The sequence below is a fragment of the Rattus norvegicus genome, chromosome 3 (assembly GCF_036323735.1).
Source record: "Rattus norvegicus strain BN/NHsdMcwi chromosome 3, GRCr8, whole genome shotgun sequence".
Lineage (NCBI taxonomy): Eukaryota > Metazoa > Chordata > Mammalia > Rodentia > Muridae > Rattus > Rattus norvegicus.
The window spans coordinates 50,403,295-50,414,505 of record NC_086021.1 but is presented as its reverse complement, the minus strand read 5'-3'; the positions used below and the strand labels follow the sequence as shown (position 1 = coordinate 50,414,505).

The 11,211-nt window shown below is 39.8% G+C and overlaps 1 long non-coding RNA gene across 3 annotated transcripts; it reads left to right on the top strand.

Annotated features, from left to right (window-relative positions):
* The first annotated feature begins 6,882 nt into the window (after window positions 1–6,882).
* Window positions 6,883–10,908, top strand: LOC102548934 (uncharacterized). 3 transcript variants are annotated; one of them, XR_005502143.2, is made up of 3 exons: window positions 6,905–7,049; window positions 7,431–7,886; window positions 10,740–10,908. It is a non-coding gene; the product is annotated as an uncharacterized LOC102548934 (long non-coding RNA). The 3 variants fall into 3 exon arrangements; XR_591497.3 differs by lacking the exon at window positions 7,431–7,886 and having other exon boundaries at window positions 6,883–7,049; XR_010065181.1 differs by lacking the exon at window positions 6,905–7,049 and having other exon boundaries at window positions 7,064–7,655.
* The last annotated feature ends 303 nt before the right edge of the window (window positions 10,909–11,211 follow it).

Below are 11,211 nucleotides of genomic sequence, written 5' to 3'. Positions count from 1 at the left end.
CTTTGTGCATTTTGTTTCTGGATCCAGGTGTGGGACTACACCATCATGCCGATCGCATGCAATTATCGTAGAGTCAGCCTGTTATTTCTGTCTTCTCGCATTTTTTTTCCAACATGTTCCTGCATCTGCTTCTGGGGTAAGCAGGGCATACAGGGATTCTGTCGCTTGATTATTTTCTCCCTCCCTCACACCTTGAAACTGGTGTTCCCGAATCTAGCCATTTCACTGTCAGTTCGTATATAATTTATCTATAAATCTCTTAGCCAAGCACGATTTGCAGCAGCCCACGGGATGAGGAAGTGGAAGCGTGCTTCAGGTAAAGCAGAGTTACTGGGCTGTGCGGCTCCGTAGAGGAAATCCTAGCGCTACGGGGCTGTGTGGCTCAGTATCCGGTATGAGGAAATCCTAGCGCTACATGAGTCTTGTTGAGCTCCAGCCGAGGATTAGAATAATTACGGAGAATTTAAGAGTTGATGCTCAAGTAAGCAAAAAGTTTTGAATAGCTTAAAGCAACGAAACTGTTTCTAGGCTGTTCTTTCAAACTAAATTGTGCACATACGTTAAATCCCAAAGAAAATAAAGAGCTCTGAAACCATGGGAGAACAAGACGACATAAACACTGTATAATGATTTTGTCACCAGAAATGTCACTACCTGCTTAAAATTATGTAAATATTATGACTGGATGCACTGCAAAGTTTTCATATGAGGTCAGAGATGAAAAAAACATATTTGAAGAGAAACCAAACTTCTGCTTTTCTTTATCCGTTGACCATATTTTCTCCTTTTTCTCAAGCCTTAGACAAATACTGAGTGACCTAAAAAAATGTTTAAAGAAAGCGAGAATGTTCCATGCCAGATAGCTTTTATCTTCTTCCTCTAACAGCGTCCAAGAAACTAAAAAGGGAAAAGTGGAGAGAGGAGGGAGATAATCAGAGTTGATTGTGAATCTGGGAAAAGTCTCAACTATGTATTGAGATTCGCAAAATGAGAGAGGAAAGATCACAAGAGAGGAAATGAAGAGCCATTTTGCCCGTTGCCAGTGCTAGGCTCCCCATTCTTCCAGCTGTGGCAGAGGCTTCAGTTTCCTCCTTCAGATCTGAGTTAGATGCGAGCATCTCAGCTGTTGTTCTTTCTGGTGTCTGCCTCCCTTTAGAATGTCCTAAAGATAGCATTCTGAGTAAACTCCTGGGCAGGCTGAGGAAGTCACATCAGGGACGGATGGAACCATTCTCTCTCTGTAGCGAACGAAGGCTTTTCCACCTGCAAAGTATAAACTGTGGAAAAGAAACGAATTTTAAAGGGAAGCATCAGCAGCCAAAACACATGCCTGGCTCTACTCAGGAGAGATTCTCTTTTCCTCTGCAAGAGGGACCCATCGCTGCCTTCTTTAAGGTTCGTTTTTGTGTGTGTGCCTAGTACAGTGCTTTGCTGAACTGTTTGAATATTTATAGGTGAGCCCTCATGTGAGCCAAGAAGTATAAACTTTGGCTCACACAGAGGTAAGCTGCCGTCAGCGTGCAGACGTTGCCGGGTAAGGAGTTGCTTGTTCTGCCCCTAATTAATGCCGTTCTGCGGTCGTCGGACATTTCAAGAGTCTGATGAGCTGCTCCGTCTTTACCAGTAGGTAGAACAGGTGTATCTGAGTATGCAGAGAGGCGACATTTCCCTGAACCCCAACGTTTCTCAGTGAGCAAATATGGCAGCCAGCTTCAGTTTGCATTCTGATAAAGTCTCCAAGGTTGTTGACGCTATTGCTCCACGGACCACTTTTAAATACCGAGGCCCTCATCTGACCACTTTCAGTAGGGGAATTGAACCATTCTATAAACTGGACAGACACACGTGGGAGGTGGGTTCTTAGCAAACTTGCATCACCCGCCCGCTCCAAGAAGAGGTATTTTCTCTTCTTACAATCAGCACTTCCAAGCAAAGATAGAATAAGATAGGACCAAGGAGAGCTCGTAGGGGCTGCATAGAGAATAGAAGTTATGCAAAATTTGTGGATTAAATAAAAAGTTTTGCTTTCCTTAAAGTTCTCCAGAGGAAAGCCAGAGGTACTTTAACCTCCCTTGCTAACTCCTTCCATATCTAAAAGCATTATTCAGAGCATTCCTGCTAGGAACTTAAGCCCATTTTCCATTGCTAATGAGGCATTCTATATTATACTGCTCGAGAGCCGAGGTTGGAAAACAAATGTGTCTATGAAGTAACCACATGAAAAAAAAAATAAAATAGAAATAAAAATAATTAAGAGCAGCCAAGTGCTTTAAGCGACCATTTCATCACATGGTCAAAAAATATTCAAACGCTGTCCAAAACCTATTCCCCTCAGTTACTTCTTGCCTTTTGCTCCACCACACTAAGCACTATCAGTCCTTCAGCCCCCGGTCGCCACGCATCCCCTTGTTTGGTAGCCAATTCTGGGCGTCTTCAATGGCTAAACTCTTTATTCTCTTGTCTTTATCTGGCTTTGTGTTGTTCAGATACATTTGCAAGCATAGAGCAAAGCCTGCACTTGGCCTCAAAGAAAGGTAAACTTCTCGACTGTCTTACCGAAGATCTGATATCAGAGAAGAAGTTCACTGCATGAACTTATTGAATAAACTATTGGAAGTGTGACACTGTTGCTGAAGAATTCAAAGATCAGTCTTTCCTTCGGTCTTGGACACAGTCCATCCATGACCGTCTATTAACACACGCCCATTCTGATGAAGAGAAGCAGAGCACGCGAAATGGACTGTGTGCAGCTTTCCGTCTGTGAGAAGGCAGGGTGGCTATTCCAGGTGATGAGCATACCAAGGGGCTCGTGGAATTATGAAATAGAGAAGCCCATGATTCATTTTGTGTTGGTTGGTGTTATTTTATCTGCTCACTTTATTCTGTTTTGATCAAAAAAGTCACACTTAGACTTTATATGTAAACCTGGATAATTACAAAGAATTGCCCTGTCCTCCCTGCTAACATGATAAAGAAAAAAATGTGCATCCTGAAACAGTTACCACATAGCGAATCTCTTGCTATGATAATGAAGAGAAGCCAGCAGGGGATGGGGACGAACCAAAGAACATTTGGTTTGCATCCATGGCCCTGAGTTGGATTCTCAGCATGGCAAACTATAAAATAAAATAAAATTGGGGAGAAAATTTGGTGTCGGTGGATTTATGTATGAAAATCTCAAGTACGATGAAAATTTATTTTAAAAATATTACACAAAAAATGAAAGGCTTTAATGAAAATGCACACATAAATACATTTTATTGTTTAAAAAGTAACTAATACAAAACTTTCTCCACTCAAACCACCACCACATTCTAGGCATCTTCTAGTAGTTACTAGAAACTAGGCTCTCAGGTTTTAGAGATGGTTCACTGGACAAAATGCTTGCTTTACAAGAGTTCTGATCTGGGGTTGGGGATTTAGCTCACTGGTAAAGCGCTTGCCTAGCAAGCACAAGGCCCTGGGTTCAGTTCTCAGCTCTGGGGTAAAAAAAGAGTTCTGATCTGAGTACAGATCGGCAGAACCCATATAAAGCTTTGCCTGTGTCTAGAATCCTGCATCAGAGTGGGAGGTAGACACATGGGAGAATCAATGGAAGGCATGGACCACCTATCCTTGAGTACAAAGTAGCAATAGAAAAGATGCCTTCTCTAGGTGCAAAGCAAGGACCACAGCCAACTTTGTCCTCTGACCGCCACATGCATTCTGTAGTGTGTGTGTGTCCATACTCACATTTGAATGCACAAAGACATGCATCATACACACATATACATACAAGAGATTGGATGTCAAATTCACATGTATCATTTTTATTATTTTGTATATACCATAAGGTATATATGGGCTAGATTTCTAGGAAACATGACAATAGTAGGAATTTGGAAAATAGAAACGGAATTCAAATATCCTAAGATGTTTCTCAAACCATTCTTAAATTGTAAAAGGCACATTTCTGCAGCCTTATTTAGTACACTCTACACACATATGCGCATGCACACACACACACACACACACACACACACAGAGAGAGAGAGAGAGAGAGAGAGAGAGAGAGAGAGAGAGAGAGAGAGGGAGAAATGGAGCAAAACTCCACACAACCTAACTGTACTGAATGTGATTCTGGTGCCTTCTGGAAATTACTATTTTTTTTCCTGCTTTGCTACTGACAACGTATTAATACTGAGTTCCACAATCATGAAATTTTACAAAAAGTCTTCATCACTTGTGAAACCGCAGTGAGAGATCTCGATGTTTTAAAGAAGTCCTGTAGCAGTGATCAAGTATTTCCCTAGTGTGTTTATCACCCTCTGGTTTCTCTATACCACTCTAGGGTTTGCTATAAGGGAGGTTTTGTATCTGTGCTTCCCTCTCTTTTACTCCTGTGCAGTTGAAGACTGCTGCAAAATACATGTTACGCTGGCAGACAGTGTACTATTAAGTAACACTGTGATTGGCTAAGGTGCAGTTTAAATGAATGCTTTGTTACTACTCAAAGTACACAATCGAGGGTGTCACTATCCTTACTACCCTTGCACATCCAATCCCCTGGGCTTATGTATACTTACCTTGCAATGCATTAGATCACTCCTAGCAGAACTCTAGAAAGCATCTCCAACAATCTTTAATTCATATGATTAAAAATTCAAAAGAAGCCCTTGTATCAGCTTGAACTGCATTTGTAAGCTGTAATTCTGAATTCAAAACCCAGCAAATTGAAGGTTAGGCTAACGGAGTAACAACTGCACTAACTCATGGCAACTGGGATGTGAGGCTAGGTGAACTGATGGTGTGTGCTCACGTGCAAAAAATAAACTCAGGATGAACAAACTTAACTCTCTGGAAACCTTGCTTTCCAACTTGACTCTTTACATATTGGCTACAATATGACTTTACGAGGAAAGTAAATAAAGCTAGCTGCACACAGTCTGTGTGCTTGATACATGGAATGATGTTTTTAAGAATAAAAGAAAATTAACACAAGTCATTTCATTCATTTTAATGTAGAGGTTAAGACTTGAATTCCTAGTTGCAGAGACTAACTTTCAGGAATAAATTTAATAAGTTAAAAGCAAACTTTTTGTTTCTCCAGAGGTCTCCATGCTCACACATCCATTTAAGGGAAACAGAATAAGTTAAAATAGACCCCTCCCCCCATGATACTACTGATCATAGTTAGCTCTGTGAGCATCTGGTGAGAAAACATCTCTAACCTCAGTCAGCTCCTTCACCTGAATAAAATCACCCAACTCACAAGACAAGTATGTGAGCACTGAGATGTAGAGACATCTTAGTCATCTAGTAATGGGCCCATGGGAGAGCCATTTAGACATCCTGATCTCATTTCTCACACATACGAGAGAAAAATGACAAAATGCTGTCATTTTGTCTCTACAAAAGGCCCCCTTTCCATAAAACTTTATGCTTCTACTTTTGTATATAAATCCTTATTATTGGTTGACAGGAGACTAGGGTAAAAGAAGCAGAAAATTCTTCCTCTTATTTTATTTTTCTTGTGAGACAGATTCTTGATAAGTTGTCCATCGAGCCTTAGGCTCCCAGGTTGCTAGAATTGCAGGCGTGTGCCACTGAGTCAGGTAAAATACCTTTCTTAAGTAAACTTGAAATGTGGTTCTCCCTCCAGAACGACTTCTTGATCTGAAAGTGGCAAATACGTCAAGGCATGTGATGAAAATAATAGAGGTTGTTAATGTAGGAATGAGATAGGAAAAGTCCACTCAGAGCTGTGCATGCAGCTATGAAAAAGAGCAAAGAACACTTCCAATGATGTTCGACTTAGTTTCAAAAGAATGGTGACAGTATCACAAAAAGACAAGCTTTTGCATAAAATGACATGAGAATCGGATGTCAAAATGCTGATCAGAGTTTTGGACATATCCAATAAATACCTAAATCAGAAAAAAAAAAATCATGTCACAAAGATTACTTTCAGTCCATCGATCTGAGCAGTTACTGGAAACGGCAACTTTGCAAAACAAGTTAGTAGGGCCTGTTTGGTGGGGATACCTGACTCGCATGCTCTGATTATTGTAGCAGGGTCTTCTCTTTAAACAGCAAAAAAGGTCTCTGTGCAGCCACCGGCTCTAACAGGGCAGCGCCTGGGAGAGAGAGCGACAGCTGTTTTGAAGCATTTGTGCCTCACGCCTTAGGTTCAGAGATTTCTCTTCATTTTCAATTTTTCTCAGATCTGCATAATAGATTCTGATTTACCAAACACAGGTGACAATCAATATTTAAAAAACTAGGCAACAGAAAACCCTATTTCTAAGCTCGATTCACTCCACTTATTGTGTGAATATTGACACGTCTGTAAACTTCCCTAATCTCCAGCTTTGAAATCATTAAAGCTGAGACGACGACTCATGATATTGCTGCGAATCTGAATGAAGTAATACACATAATGTTTGCCACATTGCTGTGACTCACTGTGTTATTTATTAGTTCATTTTTTTTCAAACGTGAACCTCGCAGCTATAATTTCCCCATTCCGGTGGAGAAAAAAAAAATCTTTTACAAAATAAAATCGTCTAAATAATACCTCGAACTTCTAAACATTGCGTACTGGGCACTGTGAAAGAAAGGGACTGTTCTTGAGAGTGTAACAAACACACATTTCAAAAGAAAGACAGATTATGCTGTGACACATGGATCACCAACCAGCACTCAGGAAACATCTGAACAGACTACATGAAGATGTCAGCACTGGGGGCCTATACCACAGGAGGTAGGAAGGATAGACATTAAATAGCTGTCAGAATACTACGGGGTGCTATAGACTGCAAGGAGTATGCGTGTGTTGTGGGGGGGGGGTGTAAAGCATGACTAACAATGATAACCTCTATGGAAAGATTCCAGGAAAATGCCAACATTCCGTGTGAAAATATCCAAGAGTACAATGTCCCCACAGTGGAAATGGCAGAACAAAGGCACCAAGCTCGAGTGTGCAGCTGTTATTTGTTAACAAACAAAGAGCACAGTGACATTGGAGTGACAAAGTCAATAATGAAATAGCTAGAGAAATGAGGTCACAGGTAAGGAGCGCGATAGAGGCGAACTCTCTGAGACTGTAGGAAAGGGATTTGGACCTTCGACAGTCTTCCACAAGTTTCTCAGGATTAAGATGGCAGCTTTCTGGCTTTGGGGGCTCAGAATAGGAAGCTGTGGGGTAATTTTGAGACCACTCAAATAATCCGAGTGGGATTAAGAATAACAGATGCAGATATCAGAGATCCTGTGCTGGGCATCATTGAGACTCTGAATAAATAATACATTGTTATGAGATAGAATATCGTGAATTGAGCTGGAAAGGACAATGGTTAAAGTAAACATCAGAAGGCAATACAAAAAAAAACATGGGTTTTGGATATTAACTCTGAGATATCCAATTAAAAATTGTTAATAACTATTCATAGATACAGGGTGATCGTCGTGGATCAAAACTTAAGTGTTTGAAAACTAAATGAGGGACTTCCTCACCGAAGTTTGAGATAAGCAAGGTTACTACTAAAGTCACAAAATCTACTACAGAAGGGGCAGTAACTAGGAAGGGAGGAATCTCGGGAAGAACCATCGACCCCTACAACCTAGAAGCCGCTCTACATCATCAGACTCGGGCACCTGATGCTCAAGAGTCCCAGGTACTTCAGGTCCATCCAGAACTCTTTGTTTTGTAGCATGGAATTCATCCTGAACCTTATCACCACTAGAGGCCTTTTGCTCTCCCAAGAAACACTTAGATGCTCCGTTTCCTCTGGGTACACTTCATTTAACTACATTGAATCCTCTGGAATTTGGAGCCCTTGTGAGGTGTTTACGCATCACGCAGGTCTCCATCAGCCACCTTTAGCAGGCTACAGCAACTTTAGCAGGTGAGAGCAACTACAGCATTCCCATCAATACCCTTATCACAAAACCGTAATAATGTATGAAAATTGATATATGTCAAGAGAATTCTTCAATGTGTTTTAAGTGAAATCTCACTAAGTCCCTTAACTCCACTACTCTTATTTTCTAGGTGAGAAAATTAAAATGTGAGGAGCTAGCACTTAATCTAGCTAGAAAATCGCAGAAATGAATTTCGATATAAGATCTCAAACACTCCAAAGACCTTCATAATTTGTCTAGACATCTTCATGGCACTCATTTTTTATTAGGCCCTAGTACATAATAAAAAGCATGCACGAGTTTTGCTTAAATAGACAAATGATTACCTAATCATTTATTATCTTTTGCTTCCTTTTGGCAGCTACAGTGAAAATTCTACTAACAGAAATTAAATGGTACATTTTTCAGTTTATCAAGATTTTGTTAGTTTCTTTCCATAGATTTCTTTTAACGAAATGTGGGGAAATCACAAGGAACAAGATCTGTTTGTATTTCACCAAAGCTGAATGTACGGCTGATACACTTCCTTGAGCTCAGTGTGTGGTCATCGTTGTTCAGGACACCTTGAGCAGCTCTATGATAGCTGAGAATTCATTATCGCGATGAGGACCAGAGGACCACATAGACTTGAACTTTAAAAAGAAAAAGATCCATTTATTACCCAGGCAATCCACTTCCAAATCTCCTTATAATAATATTTTTAGGATAAATTTAATAACATAAACCAAACCACACCTTTGTGTTAAGTGTTTACAGACATCTTTTTTTCCTGTGTGGCAGATGCTGGTCTGGTTTCCTTTATTCTGCAGAATTTGTTTTGTGACCTGACTGATGGCCAATGAACCCTGTCTTCATTCTAAGCCTCAGGGATCATTTTCCAGATTCAGGACGGTATATTTAAACAAATATGACAGTGTAGGAATACTGCGTAGGAACAAACTTGATTATGGTTTCCATTTATTCTATATCTAACCTTTATGGAATAACTTTACTGAGTGACTAGCAGGCCATGATGTGTCAATACCCCAGCACCCTCATTTTATGAATGAATCATTTCCATGTCTATGCTCAGTATCCAAGATATCCCTGAGAAAGTATGCTTCAGCCACACACTGGGATAGCTGGGAAACTGCCCTTTAAAGGATGACTTCACCTCCCAGGGACTGTCTTTACTACCCTAGACTCATTCTTCTAGTACTTCCCTTATAAAATGTTTACGTCATGAGCTCCTGTCAACTTTGGCTTCTAGCGGAATGCAGACAATGTCACCAGATTCTGATTACTTAGATTCCTAATGCAGGAGTGGGTCCTCCCGATATTGCTAGTAGCAGCAGAATGCATTTCTGCTCCATTCATTCTTATCTCTTCATCCACAATGTGCCATATTTAACTGCTACTATATATGATTATAGTAGTGGACTTAAGGTGATGATTTGATATTTCAAATAAATCCTATATTTAGGGAGACTAAGAAAGGTATTGCATAAATTGGCTTTGCTCTATAACACTTGGTTCACTTACATGTCAAGGCAGATTCTCATTCTTTTTTTTTTTTTTTTTCGGAGCTGAGGACCGAACCCAGGGCCTTGCGATTGCTAGGCAAGTGCTCTACCACTGAGCTAAATCCCCAACCCCCCAGATTCTCATTCTTAAGAGGTAGAGATCTGCATGACCCTGAGGTAAGCAGACTGAGATACTATAGACATTTCAGACTCCAAAAATGACAATGATCTTCAAAGCTACTAGAATATGAATTGACTTTCATCAAGAATTTTGTACTCTGAGGACTGTTGGCTATTAATCCAACAGTCCTGTTTACAAGGTTGACTGATCCATGCAGTGATGTGAAAGAATAAAAGTTTATGTTTTGCCGACACTTCCAAAAGCTTTTTCTCACTGCACACTAATTGCTGGATGAAGAAACCTTACCAGGACACTTGACAGCGATACAACTTACACAAAAATTAATTTCTTTCAAAAAAAAGATTCACGAAATTCTTTTCAGTTTTAATTTAACATGGGCATCTGGCTTTGCTTATAAGTCAATGTAAAATCCTTAAGAATAGCTGGAAGACATATCAGTATTCAATGTCAATCCACTAAGATTAACAAAAAAAATCCTGGTATTTCTTCTGCAGTAGATAGCTTGTTTTAAGTGTTGCTTACTGGCTATTCTCCCAGCAGAGAATGAATGACTCCTTCACTTGTGTATTCCATTAACAATTATTATACAAATATTATTAATATATGGTGTATTTACATATAATATGTATATATATAACACATATACGTATATGTGTGTATATATGTTTTCAAAGAAAATCAGTTGCCCTAAATTTTATAACTATCTGAACAATCAAATCTATTCCTCCGTAATGCAATTCAGCTTCATATTAATTTTAAGCCTTAGAAACTCCTCACTGTTAATTGGTACACTGGATCCAATGTGTGTTTTTAGATACGAGGTAAACAATTTACTTTAGTATCAAGGAAACATTAGTTAAGATTTTATTAGAATTCTAAAAATGAATAATAAGCCCAGCCCATGCCTGCTGTAATCACTAAAATAAACTCCAGGCTCACACTGCTGCGGCTTAGCTAAGCCCTTCTCTCATTCCATCAGCTGTATGGGTCAGCAGCTGGCCTGTTTTTCAACACCACGGGTATGTTTACTGCAGCCATGTAACTTTGTCTCCAAGGGCTAAGGCTGTTGCTAGGGCCTGGACCACACCTTCCCCCTGCTTACCTAAAGTCCATCAGTCATGCTTTCATAATTGGGCAGTTTGAACAGTGTCAACACAAGGACACAGACAAAAATACACTTTGTGTTTCTCCAGGTGCTGCAGCCTCTGCCCCTGTGGTGACAACTAATCATTCCATTGGACTAAAACGATATACTTTAAAAAACAATGTCCTGGAATTGCCGAGACTGCTCATATAAGGCCATGAAGGTCTACACAGCAAAGATTGCACAATAACCCATTAAAATAAACATTTGCAACCACAGATAGCTGGACTGAAATTCTGTTCTGATACAAATAACATCTGGACAACTTTTGTTTGCATCTTCCAGCATAAAACACCCTTGAGAAAAAATAGAAGGCAAGGGAGAAGACAAAAGACCTCTAAAGGTTTTATTATGCTATGGGTGTGGTGCCATAAATATGAGGGGGTTCAGGCTGGAGTTGCCAAACCTGAATTTAAACAACATGTTGTTTTTAAAAAATTGTAACACTGGTGAGGAACAATTCCGTTTTCTTACATAATTAATCCCGTGTAAAATAGAGTGACTGGAAATCATCCAGTGGT